At 43.0% G+C, this 17,548-nt stretch overlaps 1 protein-coding gene across 1 annotated transcript in view; it reads left to right on the plus strand.

Annotated features, from left to right (window-relative positions):
- yes1 (YES proto-oncogene 1, Src family tyrosine kinase) overlaps positions 1-17,548 on the plus strand; it is an 86,465-nt gene that overhangs the window by 17,313 nt on the left and 51,604 nt on the right. The window lies entirely within an intron of this gene.

The raw sequence follows: 17,548 nt of genomic DNA on the forward strand, positions 1-17,548 counted from the left end.
AAGAATGGCACATTTCTTGGCACTAATCTCTTTGTCTATATAACACAGGCTCATTTGGGAAGCATGTCTGAGAGCGGATCAAATAATCGGGTCTGTAATTCAATTTGCTGTGAAGTCTATTTGAGCCGTCATTAGTTCTGCTAAATTTGTCATCCGAGATAAAGCGTTTGGGCGATGATGACGTTCAGCGCCGGCGGCGTTCCCATCCTTTTATCTCTCAGTATATTGTCTTGATGGAAGGGTTCCCTGCCATGTGACTTGTCTTGTTAACAAGGCTTAGTTCCAGTTTATTCTCCTCTCGTCCTCATTATACTATTAGGACTGGCTATCAAAATTCTACACTTTTATGGTATAGAATAGATCGAATTGCTTCAATACTATCTAGTATAAAAGAAAAATGCTGTGGTATGAAAGTTGGTATAGATAATTGTTTACATTTATTTTATTTAACCTTTATTTAACCAGGCAGGTCAGTTAAGAACAAATTCTTATTTTCTTTGACGGCCTGGCGAGAGGACTTGAAGGCTAAGGCCTAACAAAATTAATAGTTGGTTTCAGGTTGGTTGTCAGTTTGGCCATGGGTAGGTAGGGAATTTATTTTATTTTATTTTTTTATTTTATTCTTTCCCACGGCGACTATGGATAGGGAATTTCTTTATTTAATTAAAATGTTCACAACAACATGGATGCATGTACTCTGCCAGCATGTTTAATATCCATAATACTAAATGTTTGACTAAGATTTCTATGAAACTTTATTCAAAAAAAAAAAAAAATGATTTTTATATATATATTTTTTTAAAAACTCATAAAATATATTGGTTCGTCGCACCTAAATCGGCAGGGTCGGTCGGAAACCTGAAACCAACTATTAATTTCGTTAGGCCTAACATTGAAAGAGGACAAAAAAAAATATATATACTAATCACAATAATAAAGAAACAGATGGTACATACATCACAGAGGTAAGGGCAATAATTAAAACACATCAAACAAAATTACAAAGGGGCATACATGAAGCAGAACATGTAGAATACAAGTAGGTAATCTATCGGTGTCAATGAGCCAATAAGCACATTTGTTGCAAGATATAACATTTCTTCTGTTCAACCACAATCCAAAATGTAACTAAGCCTCCCAATGGCCCACACAGCACATGTGACTTGCATAACTTGGCAAAGTAAGGTATCAGGGGAGGAAACTAACTTTTTGGCTTACCAGCCAACTGGCGAGTATCTGATTTTTTTTACCAGCCAAACAGATTTTTTACCAGACAAAAAAAATCGCTAATTGTGATAATTACTTCTTTGTATGTCAAGCCGCGTCAATGTTGTGTATGCATCTGGGTAGGTACACTGTGCCTTTAAGACAGCACGGTGGTCTTACGACAGTGCTGTGAAGTACCGTCAAGTGTTGTGGTAACGTCAGTTGGGTTGGTGTGCTGTTGTGCACAGTGCACTGGTTGAGCTAGCCCCTTTCGTGACTGCGATGTGCAAGCCAGGGGCTTTTGAGCATGAAATAAAATGTCTAACCTTACGTCGTAGTCCGGTGCTTTTTTGGAAACATTATAGTCATAACAGATACACCTAGCTGGCTGCTTTGAGCACACGGGGCTAACGTTAGCTAGCAAGCAGCTATAGCTAAAACGCTAACTAGAAGCTAACCACTGTATACATTACACCTCTGTGATTTAAATGTGTCCTTAGTAACTTATACTCGAGGGTTGTACTAGGGTTGGATGCAGTTCCCCGTTGGTCAGTCTGTCTGTTTTCCATCTTCTGCTGTGTTTAACGTTATCTGTTTGCGAGTGCTCCTGATGGCTAGCCTAGTACCACAGGACTTTTATTATTATATGTCCGCGGGTTGGCCAGTACTGCGCAAACGTTTATTAAACATTATATGTCCGCGGGTGGTGCTCTCGTGGCACTGTCAACTAAAGCGAACACTCAGAAGACGCGCACCGTTTGCCAGTGCAGTGATTGCAGAATGTTTTATTTTTTTGTATACTCGCCAGCAGGGGAGGAAACTAACTTTTTGGCTTACCAGCCAACTGGCGGGTATCTGATTTTCTTTACCAGCCAAACGTAAAAAATACTAGCATTTGGCCAGTAAAGTGGCCTAATTTCCTCCCCTGTAAGGTATCTTAAAAAAAGAAAGGAAAAAAGGTTGGTAACGGCATCGAATCCCAGGTATCGGTATTGGCACCGGTGTGGTAAATCCCCAAACGATACAGGGTACTACAAACATGAGATGACCAGGAGCCGACTACAGTGATCTTACACGCTGTCCTGCAGCAGTGGACTGTCCATTCACACCAGCTACAGGGCGTCAGCAGATGAGGTCGATATAGACATCTGGTTGAATAGAATATCAGAGTAGTGCATGTGTTTGATCACCGGGCTACTCAATCCCGCCATTGTAAGGTCAGGTTAACCATCTGGACGCCTCTTGTCGCTTGGGCTGACTGTGTGTTTGCCCTCATTATTAGCCTTTGTGCTGCTCAGCGTTGGCATGTGTGTGTGTGGGCTCTGAATAGGCCAGGGAGCTGTGAGCGCTGCTCTGAGGGGGAGAACCTAAAGGTACTGTAGACGGTCCCGTCCCTTTGTTCAGGACCGCTTTGAAATGGACGCTACGGAACAAAGAGTGTCCAAAAATTGAATTTGCTGTCCGAGTGAATGACTGAGATGTAGCTTTTTCTGTTTGTTTGTTTTTCTGAAAGAGCTCTTTTGATGGTTCAAAAGTCACACTGCACAGCCTTGAATAATTTATGATAATAATCTGTTAATACCTGGTAAATTCCCTGCATTAAAGCTTTATTCAAGTGGAGGCAGACTTTAGAAGTTAACTTTGGCTAGGAAAAATGGGGCGCCAGTGACTCAGAAGGTAGAGCAGGTAGTCTGGTAGTCTGAAGGTTCCCTGTTCGAATCTGGGTCTTCTCGGCGATGTGTCCTTGAGCAAGATTCTTAATCCCGGGAACTTGGTCGCCTCTGCCGTCAGTCTGTGTGTGTGTGGGTGGGTGGGTGAATGTGAGGCATGAGTTGTAAATTGCTTTGGATAGAAAAAGCACTATATAAATGCCGTCCATTTACCGAAACATAATCAGTGTAGTATCACACAATAGAGGAGAACATTGTGGCGTCTGAATCCATCTAGTGGCCTTTATGAGAAAGGGCTCCGGGGGTTAAAGGTCAGCTGCATACCACAGAGGCTATGGACACTTGCACGTCAGCAGCGGTCTCCCAAGGACTGGTCTTTTGTTTGCCCCCCTGGGTCTTCTTAAAGAGCATGTTGTTCGCTGCTGTCCCCGTTACCACAGAGCCATGCCGCCCGCTGGTGGGTCGTATCAACAAAGAACGAGATGCCTGCCGTCGCTTTGCCTTTCGTCAATTGTGCCTTTCGTTGTTGTGTCGTCAACAAATCATTACGGTCTCTTTAAGGTGTGAGTGGTATTTTCTTTTGGTGTTAAATAGCTCTACATTCCGACAGCCATCACTGCTATTGAGTGTTTGGTCAGTAACAAACATGGGTCTCCCAGTCCCTCCGCTCTGCAGTAAACAGAAACTACTTCAACCAATCAGCAGAGAGGACCTTATTTCAAGACACCTTTCCAAGCCACATTTGCTTACTACACTGGCAGGTTATTGTACTTGTTTCAAGCACATGCTATTATTTGCTTAAAACTAGTTTTTATTTATTTAGTTCTCTCTCCTGATTCGATAAAGTGGGAACGGGACACCGGAACATGTATTTTCAGTTTACTGCAGAGTGGAAAGATTGGGAGACGCATGTTACTGACCAGACACTCTATATCAGTGATGGCTGTCAGAATGTAGATAGGGCTGGGCGATTCTTGCTAAAATGTAAATCATGATTTTTCTCTCTAAGAATTGAGATTACGATTCTTATTTTTTTCAATAAAATCATTTATAAAGAAAAAATGTGAATAATTTTTTTAATAAAGAAAAATCGTCATCACTTAGAAATGAGATTGCATAGGTCTATGAATCGAGATCGTGATTTTTTTTTCGATTATTTGCCCAGCCCTAAATGTAGATATATTATTTTAACTTGTAGACTACTTATTTTAACCAAGAAAATACCACTTACAGCACCTTTTTAATGAAGTATCCCAAGATACATGGTGGATTTCACTCCAGGCCGCGTCGCTGAACCACTGTAAGAGTGGATGGGCTCTGAAGTTAAACTTGTTGGCGACGATGAACCAGCTTGACCTGCGGGCTCTGCTCAGGCAGGCAGCTGGTCTATTCACAGAGCATATGGGACTCCTCTGGGAGCGCGTTTGGTGCGTACAGTGAACGCTGCCTTAAGTGGGATTTAATAAGATAATATGGTTCCTCGTGCTTATTCATAACGCAGGATCCCACATATAAACAATGTGTGTTTATACCTTTTTGGGTTCCTCAGTCAAGGGAGACGGTGGGTGAAATTAAGTTATTAAGTTGACATCTGGTCAGATAAGTACATAGTTGCATTACTCAAATCTCAAATCGGTAACTATGGGTAAAAAGTGCGTCAGACGATATGGCTCATAGATGATCGGTATTGGCGGAAAGAACTTCGGGGCCTCCTCTGTTCGACGAACAATCTTACTGACCCTTAGCTGCCAAGAGTTGTACCCTTCCTGCTGACTGTCGTACAGAACTTGTAAGTAGCTTTGGATAAAAGCGTCGGCTAAATGACTAAATGTATGTAATATCCAGTGTTCTTTTCGTCAGCTATTTAAAATAGTTGTCTTACTCATGTGTCAAATGCTCTTTTTCGTTTTCATCATATTTAGTCACCTTACCTATTTTTTGTTTAGTCAAAGGTCTGATCATTTTAGTCTTTTTAGTTTAGTCTCGCCACTAGGGATGCCCCCCGGACCCCGGTTTTGAACGGGAACCGGTACTATATTAGAAAATACCGGAGTATTTATAAGCTCCGACGTCCTCGGTACTGCTATCGATACTCTAGAGAAATTATTATTATTATTATTATTATTTAAAAGTTGCGAACGATCCTCTCTCTGTCTCTGCACGAGAAGCGAGCCGCAGCAAGCCATTACACACACTTGTCGCGAGCCACTCACACATACACGGGTAGGGACTGGAGGTGCCTGTCCGTGGCTAGCTACGTTAGCTACGGAGCTAGTAGTCAGTTTCAGTGTTGCTGGATGGTACACTCTAACGTTAACGTTATGCCGAGTTCATACTACACTACACTTATGAACTCGACATAGCGATAACGTTAATCCGTTTCCATGAAGTGTTTAATTAGCAGCAATCTGTTCTGTTGTTGAACATTTAACGTTAACGTGGCTAGCTACGTTAGCTACGGAGCTAATAGAGTATACCATCCAGCAACACTGAAACTGACTAACGTTAACGTTATGCCGACTCGCCGAGTTCATACTACACTACACGTATGAACTCGACATAGCGTTAACGTTACTCCGTTTACATGAAGTGTTTAATTAGCAACAATCTGTTCCGTTGTTGAAAATGTAACGTTAAGGTAGGTATCCGATGCACTTCCGGCGTGGACAGGAAAACGTCGTGAAATCGTTGTAGTCATTTTGTAGTCTTATTAACTAAAAGATTTTAACAAAATAAAAAGCAGCAGCACTATTGCATAACTGAGTCATGTTTGCTATGTATTTCTTTCTTTAGGGGAGTAGGACATTTGTTTCACAGTTTTAGCATGATGTTTTATAGATGGCCAGGTTAAACACAGGTTTTTGTTTTTTAAGAGGGGGCCGGGGGTTTGATTTGATTGAAGTTTATTTCAAATATGCAACACAACAAACAAATAACAAGTACAGATATAGCCTTAAGCCGTTCAAATAATAATTTATAATTTTTTTTTAAATTTAAATATATTTAAATAATAATCTAAAAGAACCGATAAGAGTATCGATAAAGTACCGAACCGTTAAGCAGTATCGATAAGAGTAGTAGTATCGATAAAATCCTAACGATACCCATCCCTACTCGCCACTCAGTTACAACCTCATAAGTTGGCATGAGCTTTTTTCAAAAACAAGCTAACGTTAGTGCTAGCTGGTTAGACAAAAATGATTGCAATCTAACCTCTTAAAGATTGGGAAAAAACAGGGGCCATTTTTGTTTTTGACGATTACCTTTTATTTGCAAAGCTTTACTTTATACTTTATACTATGCCTGAGTCTGGTCTCTTTTGAAAGGTAACATTCTAAAGTTGCTAACACAATAAAGAGTTTCTTTAGACACTGAAATAAAATATTTTCTCCTTTTGTGTTGACTTGTTGCCAGTTGCCTGTTTTTGGGTTCCATATGAGAGGTAGGAGCTGGAAAACGTGTGTGTGTGTGTGTGTGTGTGTGTGTGTGTGTGTGTGTGTGTGTGTGTGTGTGTGTGTGTGTGTGTGTGTGTGTGTGTGTGTGTGTGTGTGTGTGTGTGTGTGTGTGTGTGTGTGTGTGTGTGTGTGTGTGTGTGTGTGTGTGTGTGTGTGTGTGTGTGTGTGTGTGTGTGTGTGTGTGTGTGTGAGAAGGACTGCAATTGCTTGCTGTGTGAGAGAGAGAGATAGAGAGAATTAAGTACATTTGCTGAAATACAGTTGTTCTTAATTTTCTCACTTGCTATGTGAGAATGTTAGTTATTATGTTCTCAATGCCCCTTGCATTGTATGAGTTGTGTGGAAGAGTTTGCTAGTTCTAGTGCTACCCCTTTGTACATTGTGGCTGTGTCTGACAAAAGTTAACGATAAATAATGCTATTAGGGATACATTTGCCTCCTGCGTGAACTGTGCATAGCTGAATAGACTGTATTTTAACGTCGGTCATATGGTGGTACTTGGAGAGCCAGCTACGTTCTCAGGTGGTACTTGGTGTAAAAAGGTTGAGAACCACTGCCCTACATAATAGTGTTTTGAGCTACTTGTAAGACTACTGTGACTTCTGTGCTTGGACTGGCCTTGTTTAGGCTATATTTAACTGTTACATGAAAATACTGATAACACTGCCCTCCAACCCCTCTACACAATCATCTCAAATACACACACACAGCCATAACCTCCACACACGATACACACACGCACTTCCTGTCGGCTAGTCCTCACAACGTGTATTTACTACGACTTGCAGGACTACTGTGGCTTCTGTGGTTGTGCTGGCCTTGTTTAGTATATATAAAGATATGACAATATCTATGCTGAAAGTCGGTTAAACCCCAGCTGTATTAGTATGGCGGTTCTTTGGTTCATAGTTTATACACTGAGCTTTTAAATAAGTTGGCAACGTGGCCCATCCTCAAAGCAACTTGGAAGTGACCTCATGTCGCCTACATCTGTTGTCACAATAAACTCTTCCTCTGAATCTTGGATCTTGATGATCGTCACACTTCTTATAGCCTGTCGTTTGCCCGAAAATGTATGGAGTTAGACAATTATTTCCCCTGGCAATAGTTCTTACATATTCCTTTAGTCCATATAATTCCTTGCATGAATATTCTGAATAGGAAATATGTGAGGGAACGTGTGGTATGGAATAGTCAAGTTTTTCCAAATATTTCACACATTACTCTTGATTGTATCTTCATCTAAGATACATTTTCTGATAAAGCAGGTCATGATTGAAGGAAAACACATAGTTTGAATATGTTTGGATTATTTATATACAATGATTAATCATGAAATATTCTTGTGTGCATAAGTATGTGGACCCTTGGGATCCAGCAGCTGCTGGCAGTATGGCCTTCAGCTAAACCTTTCCCAGACCTTTCCTAGAGTTGAATACTAGTCTCTTGCATGTGCTTTGATGGACTTTGGTTAGTTTCATCGTTGAACTCCCTCAATTCACTGACATTTTAGGGATTTCTCGCATGAACAACTCACTACAACTTCTACAGTATTTCAAAGTGTCCCAAAGGTCCTAGTTGGACCTAGTATCATCGGCCCATCCATAATGCTCATGTCTTTAGTTTCATAATTCCATGCCAAGGTTGATGTTTGTCCTTGTATAACGACAGCGACCATGCATCTTCATGTAGATAGATTGGATTTGCAATAACTCAACAGAACCTAGGTAGAGCGGTCGTCTTGTAATCAGAAGATTCCCAGTTCAATTCCAGTTCAATTCCAGCTCCTCCCGGCAGCGGGTTGGAAGTGTCCTTGAGCAAGACACTTAACCCCTAACTGCTCCCGATGAGCAGGTTGGTGCCTTGCATGGTTGCCTCCACTGTCGGTGTGTGACTGTGTGAGTGAATGGGTGAATGTGAGGCATGAGTTGTGAAGCGCTTTGGATAAAAGCTGTTTATAATATAAATATGCGGTCCATTTACACTTACAGAATATAGGGACAAATCGTCGTAAAATAAGCATTATTTAATGAAAAATAAGTGAAATAAAACATTTTCATATATTTACAAAAGTTTGAAGTTCTGAAACGGTCACACCACCACTGGACAATTGTCACGTTTGACTTAAAGAAATCAAAACAATTCAAATTTTTACTAGAGCCATATGGAATCCGCGATCACGGAATCGCGGACGGAATCACGGAATTGAGCAATAAAAATGGAATCAACTATAAAAAAATAAAATAATAATTATTATTTTTATTTTTTATTTTTTTTTAAGATTTATTTTTTTTATGTTGTGGGACTTGTACAGCACTTTGTTCAACTTTGTCAGTGCTGTAAAGTTTAAACCTTTTTAAATCTTAGACAAACAAAACACTTTGCTTTCATGAAATATTGTAAGCCGTCATTTGAGGCTTTATAAAAGCAGCACAATGAACACAAATCTGTCAGTGCCGAGTCCGACCTCATCTTAAATAACAAACAGCATTGCTTGTTGTAGGTAACAAAGAGAGGCAGAGTTGATTTTGCAAAAATATATATAATTATTATTATTATTATTTTTTTTTTTATAATCGAATTTTATTTTCATATTCGAATCCCATGCCCATCGAACGAAGCTTCGAAGCTTCGAAGTATTTAAGACAGCCCTATTAAATGGACTGTTATATCTTATTATATTGTGGACATTTATTCATTCCCACTTATTAGACACTATTTCTGATGGTAAAATTAGCATACAAAGCAAAATACAGAATTCTGAAATATTAAAATGGAAAAAACGGAATTTGGAAAAAAATAAAATGGAATTTGGAAAAAAATAAAACTGATTTCATATGGCTCTAATTTTTACTTTCAATGTGTTTGACGTCATGTACGTCATAAATAAGTACCCGCCAACCGCCAATGGCGCGCAGATTTAAGGTTTGGCGACTAACAATGAGAGGTCTGCCCGCCACCTGGCGTGTAGTTCATATCGATACTCTTATTTCGAAAAAATCCTGTGCAGGTCTCATTTCCGCCCCAAGCGCAGCTCCAGTCATAATATCTATGGCTCCGTCAGCTAGCAACGTTTGGTTCATATGATACTCTTATTTTGAAAAAAACCCGTGGCAACTCGACGAGTCATATCCGCTCAGTCCGTGCTATTGTCTGCGGCGCAGGGCGGTCAAGCAGAGGAGCAGGGCTACACAGCAGTGCGGCTATTTTGCGATCCGAAATAAGTCGGTGGTGTTTTTTTCCCCCTCACAACGGGTCAAATGCATCGAACACGCTTTGCATCGTCGCCATTCCTTTATGCCCACATCTCCCGAAATGAACGTTACATTAGCGTAAGCTAACAAGTTAATCCTGATCAGAGGCAGAGCCATAGAGAACAGCAGACAGTGTGGACTGGGGAAAAGGGTGTGTGTGCGTGCGTTTGGAAAGATGACGAAGTCAGTCAGGAGTATATTATAGTAAACTGAGGATTACTGAGGATGGACAGATAATGTTGATATTCAAATATAAAAAAGTTTCGAGAGGAGTGGACGTTTGAAGACAGACTAGACTACAATATAATGCCGGGGTGGTGAGTTGAAACAGTGTGAATGAATGAAAACTTTATTTAACAGATTGCAGAATGGGTACAATACAGTACGGCTCAATACACACAATTGTTAAGGAGATGCAGACCAGAGAAAGACTTTCGTCTTGTTTACATCAGGGTCCCCCATTGTGTGTGTGTGTCCCAACCGACCCCACTTCTATGTTTCAATAAATTATTTGCATTTAAAACTATTAACGCGCTGACTCATTCCTTCAGTCCACTCAAAATTATGCTAATATTCCTTATGTTGTTTATGATATTAATTGAAAATAGCATATGAGAGTATTATAGTAATAATAACACATGGCGATATACTAAAAGCTATTTATAATTTTTGGCTGGAAAAAAATCTGCCTGGCTGGTGTTTTTTTTAAATCTACCAGCCAAATGGCTCGTAAGTCAAAAAGTTAAGTTTGTTTCCTGACGTCAACCACCTGCTTTGATCCTCAAGGTACTTGTTTCCAGAGGACTACCCTCGGGAGAGATGACGAGGGCTACCAGCCAGGCGTTGTTTGATCTAGCTTCAGTCAGATCCTCCCCCTCCTGCGCGCGCGCGGACACACACACGCGCGCGCACACACACACACACACACACACACACATAACAGAAAGTAACATTAGCCTGACTGTGATCAGGTGCTGGTTGAGAGAGACACAATCTGTCAAACTTTACCAGCATCACTGGCAACAGTCTCATCAGTATCATGGTCAGTTACCAAAGCCATGATTATTAATTTCCACATCTCCCAGCCAGGATCTGAACCACGAACGCCCTCCTCTCCCAGACCACTGGCCACGAGCCATGTCTTCCTCTCAGCCATTAGTTAGCTTCAGTCTTAGCCTCAGAGTCGCCTTGTCTTCCTCTCTGCCATTAGTTAGCTTCAGTCTTAGCCTCAGAGTTGCCACTAATTGGCTCCTGGGCCTAGTTGGGAAGCGATGTTGGCGTTTGGGATCACGGAAAGAATGACGCACGGGTCAGGTCGGGGGTCAAAGGTGGCGCTCAGGGTTACGATGGCGGGTGGTTTCCATACGAGCGGAACACCGAGCATTCGTCAAGGCCGAGAGCCGAGCGTCCGTGTGCTGCTGAAGAGAGGAAGAGCAACACTGTGCTGCTGAAGAGAGGAAGAGCAACACTGTGCTGCTGAAGAGAGGAAGAGCAACACTGTGCTGCTGAAGAGAGGAAGAGCAACACTGTGCTGCTGAAGAGAGGAAGAGCAACACTGTGCTGCTGAAGAGAGGAAGAGCAACACTGTGCTGCTGAAGAGAGGAAGAGCAACACTGTGCTGCTGAAGAGAGGAAGAGCAACACTGTGCTGCTGAAGAGAGGAAGAGCAACACTGTGCTGCTGAAGAGAGGAAGAGCAACACTGTGCTGCTGAAGAGAGGAAGAGCAACACTGTGCTGCTGAAGAGAGGAAGAGCATCAATGTGCTGCTGAAGAGAGGAAGAGCATCACTGTGCTGCTGAAGAGAGGAAGAGCAACACTGTGCTGCTGAAGAGAGGAAGAGCAACACTGTGCTGCTGAAGAGAGGAAGAGCAACACTGTGCTGCTGAAGAGAGGAAGAGCAACACTGTGCTGCTGAAGAGAGGAAGAGCAACACTGTGCTGCTGAAGAGAGGAAGAGCAACACTGTGCTGCTGAAGAGAGGAAGAGCAACACTGTGCTGCTGAAGAGAGGAAGAGATGGTCTGGTCTGAATCTCTGGTTTGGCTGCGTTCACTCCCTGGTTAGTGCTCAATTCAGATGTATTGCTCGGATCAGATTTTTTGTAATAATTTCAACAACTTTGGGGTTAGTGTTTTTTAGAAGTAGCCTGCATTTTATGTTTAGGTTAATATAGAATGTAAAATTAAATGACGACGTGCGGTGCCGTCGCCCGGGAGATCAAAAATGTATTTCTCAGTCTATTTTAATTCGCCCGGGCTGTGATATTATGAAGCTAGCAAAGCTCAGCGGTACATATACAGTACAGCCTGGAACCAGCAAAACGATACCCAACCCTAATATGTCGCAAAACATCATTCCAAATAAAACAGACGCACCCTAAATAACTGGTCTGGTCTGAATCATTTAGGCTACGTTCACACTGTGAGCCTTGGTGCTCAATTCCGATTTATTGCTCTGATCAGATTTTTAGAAATCAGATTATGTTCGAATGGGGCCTGTCCATCCGTGACGGCCATGACTACACACTGGTGTGTGTGTGTGTGTGTGTGCGCGCGCGCAGGCCTGCTTTTGTACGCCGCCAGTTCACACATCTGCGAGCGGCAAACCCAGCCGGCGACTCGCCCTCTCACATTTCAACCCACAAGCCTTATCTCGCTCCCTTGATCTATCCCTCCATCCATCCCCTGCTTCAATACCTCTCACGCTCTTTCCGTCCGACGCTCCTTGCCTTAACCTCAACCATTCCCCCCCCCGCCATACCTCGCTCCACACCTCTTTTTCCTACCCCCCCCCCCCCCCCCTCCTCTCGGCCATCTGTTTCTGCCGCCTCAGCTGGCAATTGCCTTTGGGTCAATAAAGTTTGGGGCGTGAGAGGAAATCAATAACCCATCCGTCTCGGACAAGCGGATCGATGCATCGACGGCCGGCTCTCACGGCGGGGGTTAAGCCACGGCGGTGCTGCTCTCGGTGAGCCGCGCGGGACGGAGTAAAGCCTCCAGAGCCCTCTACTCTTCTGGTAGAGACGGAGTAAAGCCTCCAGAGCCCTCTACTCTTCTGGTAGAGACGGTGTAAAGCCTCCAGAGCCCTCTACTCTTCTGGTAGAGACGGAGTAAAGCCCCCAGAGCCCTCTACTCTTCTGGTAGAGACGGAGTAAAGCCTCCAGAGCCCTCTACTCTTCTGGTAGAGACGGAGTAAAGCCTCCAGAGCCCTCTACTCTTCTGGTAGAGACGGAGTAAAGCCTCCAGAGCCCTCTACTCTTCTGGTAGAGACGGAGTAAAGCCTCCAGAGCCCTCTACTCTTCTGGTAGAGACGGAGTAAAGCCTCCAGAGCCCTCTACTCTTCTGGTAGAGACTGAGTAAAGACTCCAGAGCCCTCTACTCTTCTGGTAGAGACTGAGTAAAGCCTCCAGAGCCCTCTACTCTTCTGGTAGAGACTGAGTAAAGCCTCCAGAGCCCTCTACTCTTCTGGTAGAGACTGAGTAAAGACTCCAGAGCCCTCTACTCTTCTGGTAGAGACGGAGTAAAGCCTCCAGAGCCCTCTACTCTTCTGGTAGAGACTTGAGTAAAGCCTCCAGAGCCCTCTACTCTTCTGGTAGAGACGGTGTAAAGCCTCCAGAGCCCTCTACTCTTCTGGTAGAGACGGTGTAAAGCCTCCAGAGCCCTCTACTCTTCTGGTAGAGACGGAGTAAAGCCTCCAGAGCCCTCTGCTTCTCCTTCTCCATGGGTTCATCCATCGGTGGACGATGCCGTGACCGAGTGTAAATAGCGCACAAGGATTGTGGGAAATGTAGGAAATTGATACACGGTCATACGCTCGACTATGAAACCTCAAACGACTGCGGACATGCCGCGCAGAGTCCGGTCCGCTCACAGTACGCCCAAACCAAGTGGAAGCATTAAGGGGTGGTGTCTTAAAGGAGACCTGGAACAATGACACCTTTGTGTTTCCCAGCAGTATATGTACCACTACGCGTCCCTGGCTTCATATCACAGCCTGGAAAATGTATATAAGACTGAAATTAACTTTAATTCACTGCGTGAAATCAACCTACCAATTTCTTTGCGTGTGTAAATAATTTTTTTTTAAATGATAAAATATTTATTATTTAATGTTAGTTTGTGTGTGTCGTGGGACAACTACAGCATCGCAAAAACTACAGTGAGTGCACGTGACACACACACGAACTAACGTTAAATAATATAATTTTTTACAAATGCAAAATAATAATTAATAAAATCTATTTACGATAATTGTGTCCCGATTTATCGATTCTTCAAAATGGCATATCGTCTCAGCCTTAGAAATACCAAATGTTACGTTCCTGTCAAGTAAACGCCAGTCCCAGTAAACAGGCGAGACATTTTTAGAAGTTGGACCATTCCAACAACTTTGGGGTTAGTGTTTGACAAGTGGCCTGCATTTTATGTTTAGGTTAATATGAAATGTAAAGTGAAATGACGTGACATGCCGTCACCCGGGACATCTAAAGTACATTTCAGTCTGTTAATTTTATTTGCCTGGCTGTGATATGAAGCGAGCGAAGCCCAGCGGTGAATATACACAGTACAGCCTGGAACCAGCAAAACGATGGCCAACTCTAATATGTCACAAAACATCATTCCAAATAACACAGACGGACCCTAAATGACAACACTTTGACCTTGTTAAGAATCAAGATGACGACCAAAGCCTGAACCGTCTGAAACCCGGTACCACTGTAGAGGACCGTTCCCCGCCGCGCTCCTAGAGAGCCGACTTCCCTGCTCCTCCACTTCCTGCCCTCTTCCTCGCCACGGTCTGCTTTGTTTGATCCTCTCTGATCCCTGGAAGGACTCGGGCGAGCGGCGTCTCACCCGCCCTCTATGACGTTCTATGAGATTGTCCTTGGCGCTTGTCGAAAAGCTCATTTGTACACACAGTCACACACGCACTACACACCCACACACACACTACACAAACACACACACATACCCACTACACACGCACGACTGCGCATAAAATTAAATATTGTTTGTTTCCGGTTGGTTGTCAGTTAAGGCCATGGGTAGGTAGGGAATTTATTTAATTTTTTATTTTATTCTTTCCCACGGCGACTATGGATAGGGAATTTATTTAATTTTTTATTTTATTCTTTCCCACGGCGACTATGGATAGGGAATTTCTTTATTTAATTAAAATGTTCACAACAACATGGATGCATGTACTCTGCCAGCATGTTTAATATCCATAATACTAGAGGTTTGACTAAGATTTATATGAAACTTTATTGTAAAAAAATATATATATATCTATATATATATATATTTTTTTAACTCATAAAATAAATTGGGTCGCACCTGAATCGGCAGGGTCTGTCGGCAACTTGAAACAAACCATTTTTTCTTTTAGGCCCTACACACACACACTCACACACACACTACATGCACCCACACTACATGCACACACACCCACACACTACACACAGAGCTCATGCCCTCTTGCTCTCTCTGTGTCGTCCTCCCAGCTGTGACACCTGTTCCTCCCAGGCGCTACATTCCACTGATCACTTATTACACACACTTCAACAGAGAGGCCCAGAGTGACTTCTCTCACGACACGAGTGATGCGTACAGCCCCCCCCCCCCCCTCCCCCAGATGTCACCTCTCAGCGCCTGCCTAGTGGTGACACAGACACGCACGCTGTAACACGTCACACTATACTAGTGAGGACGTTCATTCGACATGCTGCAGTCATTCCCTAAATCCCGGTTTGAAACCCTGCCCCCTGAACGCCTGACCTTTTGACCTCGCCGCATAATTCTGAGCCCCACCCTAAACATCCCTCTTCTGCGCGAACGCTGATCCAATCTTCACTGAGAAGGATTTTCCCCTTGCATTTTTTTGGTTGCCTTTTTGTGAGTGTACACACACACACATATATATACTGTACATATCAGATAGCAGTGAGCTCTGTGGGGGATAGCACTAACGGGCTTGTAATTCTCAGATCTGTGTCAGGGGGATGGATAGCTCACTTGTTTTTGGGGGGGGGGGGTGAAATAGCTATAGGCTGTAATAGAATATAGTTTCAGTCTTTCTTGCGTTTGTAGGCTTTTGTGGGGAATCTAAGTCATGAGAGCACAGAGCCCGCTTCGCATTCTTTGTCTTTCTGTTGTGTTGAGACCTGAAACACAAAACCCTTCGGGCTATGTATAGTTTCATCAGTCTATCTTTAACCACACTCATGACACAATCTGAGCACCACCATGACAAAGCATGCCATGTGTACAGGGCCGGACGGACATCTGTTAGCTAATGTACGGTTTTTTACACATACGTACAGGGAGCGAAATTAACTTTTTGACTCACCGGCCAGTGGTGGGTAGATGGGAAGAATCTACCCGCCAAGCATATTTCTTACCCGCCAACTTTTTTTTGATAAATTTTTTTTTTATTATTATTTTATATAGATTTTTTTTTAATAAAATATATATATTATATAATCATACTTGTGGTTGTGTTATCTGCGAGACATCGCCACCTCGCTGTCTGCAAACAGCTCCACTGTCTGTGTGTATACTCGAGTGGCCTCCAGCTCCAGCAAGGATTCTCCGGGGGTGCAGCTGGACCCTAAACGCTACATTCAGCATGCAAAAGAATTCTCCGGCGCTGCACCTGGACCCTAGTCAGCAGCTCTCACTCATGCGATGTAAACCAGGGACTCGAATACGCATGTTGTTGTTGTTTTAGGACATTGATGCCAAGAGCTATCTGTAGCTACTGCTGGATGGCGTTGGGACAACGCCTCAGTGAACTATTTAGTTTACTGCGACATTTCGTAGTGACTAGTTACCTAGCCAACGGAGGTATTATGCACTGGACTATTGCTGGAGGATTTGTTGATGTCGGGAGCTATCCGTAGCTAGCCGGCTGGATAACGTTACACAATGCCTCGTGTATTAAACTAAGTGAATAGTTGACTGGGTCATTTTGTAACGGTAGTTAACGTTATCTCACGAAGGTCCCACACTGACTAGACTAACGTCACGGTGAGGCAATAGCCTCTGTTTACATGCAGGCATACAGGGGTAGGAGCAGCAGTGCTAAGTGCTAACTAACGTCACAGTGACTCGGAGGCAATAGCCTCTGTTTACATGCAGCATACAGAAACAGGTGGGGAGGGGGTAGCAGCAGCAGTGCGCGGTGCGCGCTTCATGTCTGCTGAGACAGCGAGTGAGAACTCCGCTAAAGAATTTGATCATGATTTTCGGTTTTCACATGACTATTTGATTGAGCGCCACACGGCGCTCAGACGTCTCAGTGGGAGGCGCCAAACGTAAAAACTGCGCGCAAATGGCGGGTGGCACTCTCTAGTTTCGGTCCCTGCATACGTAACATAGATATTTGGACGTCGTTGACACAATTTTTGGAAATTTGGCTCTGTACACCACCACGATGGACTTGAAATGAAACACCGGGTATTAAAACGGTTGTATCTGCAAGGTATTTTATTCGCTGGTATGGTCGTGCAATTGGTATAAAATTTCGCTCTAAGTGGTATTAAAAAGGTCTTCAATTGAATGTATTGAAACCGGCAGATATCCTGTAAAAGTGACTAATTTGATTTATGATTGTTCGTTTGTCCAATTACCTTTGCTCCCTTAAAAAGGAGGAGGCACATGTAGAAACTGTTGTAATTCCTACACCGTTCATCTGATTTGGATGTAAATACCTTAAAATTAAGGCTGCAAATCTGCAATTAAATTAATCTTGATTGTTTCATTTCAAGTCAACTGTGGTGGTGTACAGAGCCAAAATTGTGACTAATATGTATGGCCCTGACTGTACATGATGGTTGACTGTACTGATTCCTCATACCAATAGTGAAATAAATGCATAACTGTGTCATAGTGTTCCATCCATGTACTCATAGAACATGTCTATTTTACTATCTTTGTCAAGGCCACTGCTCTCCTATATAATATT

This window comes from Notolepis coatsorum (assembly GCF_963971535.1).
Source record: "Notolepis coatsorum genome assembly, chromosome: 13".
Taxonomy (NCBI): Eukaryota; Metazoa; Chordata; class Actinopteri; order Aulopiformes; family Paralepididae; genus Notolepis; species Notolepis coatsorum.